We start from the raw sequence: 682 nt of genomic DNA, 5'->3' as shown, positions 1-682 counted from the left end.
GGAAAGGTAGCTTTATAGCTCAAAGGAACTCAGCTAGGGTTCCCATCTCTAGCAAGAGAGGGTACAGAAGTAAAATAAAAAAAAACGCTTGATCGAGTGTGAAAATACTACCCTGCTTTTCTAGGACTAGAGCACATGATTGCTACAAGACTCGTTCTTGATCTTTGATTGTTCGTCTCTACCTTTTTTTTGCTCAAGTTGAGAACCTAGCGGAGGTCCTTCAAGCTGAATAACTGAGTTGCATGAGATGCATATTGACTCCTTTAACCCGTGAGCTCCTAGGTCGACATTTTCGTCCTATTGGGATATCACCCTCAAATTTTGAAAGATCACTTGTATTTTTGAGACTTAGTAGTTCGTTGTCAAGGGATTAAAGTACAGTTTCCGAATTCATTCATACGTTGAAGGAATAGTTCATGTAGCTTTGTAATTCAATACATTGTCACAGTTTTACTCATTAACATGCATAAAAAATACTTTGTAGCCTAAAAAAACTGTTTTTTGACTTTATTTTCCAATCTTAGAACGTTCTATTTTTATAAAAGATTTTTTGAAACCTTAGAAAGGTTTTTGATCTAACATTGCGCATTGCATCTTGCTTTTTTTAGTACCTCTACTGTTTTGAAAAGTACCCCAGTGCCCTCCAAAAATCTGTGATTGACTGAAACCAGTTTCTCATCTG

The sequence above is a fragment of the Tigriopus californicus genome, chromosome 12 (genome assembly GCF_007210705.1).
Source record: "Tigriopus californicus strain San Diego chromosome 12, Tcal_SD_v2.1, whole genome shotgun sequence".
In the NCBI taxonomy this organism is placed as follows: domain Eukaryota; kingdom Metazoa; phylum Arthropoda; class Copepoda; order Harpacticoida; family Harpacticidae; genus Tigriopus; species Tigriopus californicus.
Note: the sequence above shows the minus strand (reverse complement) of the source record.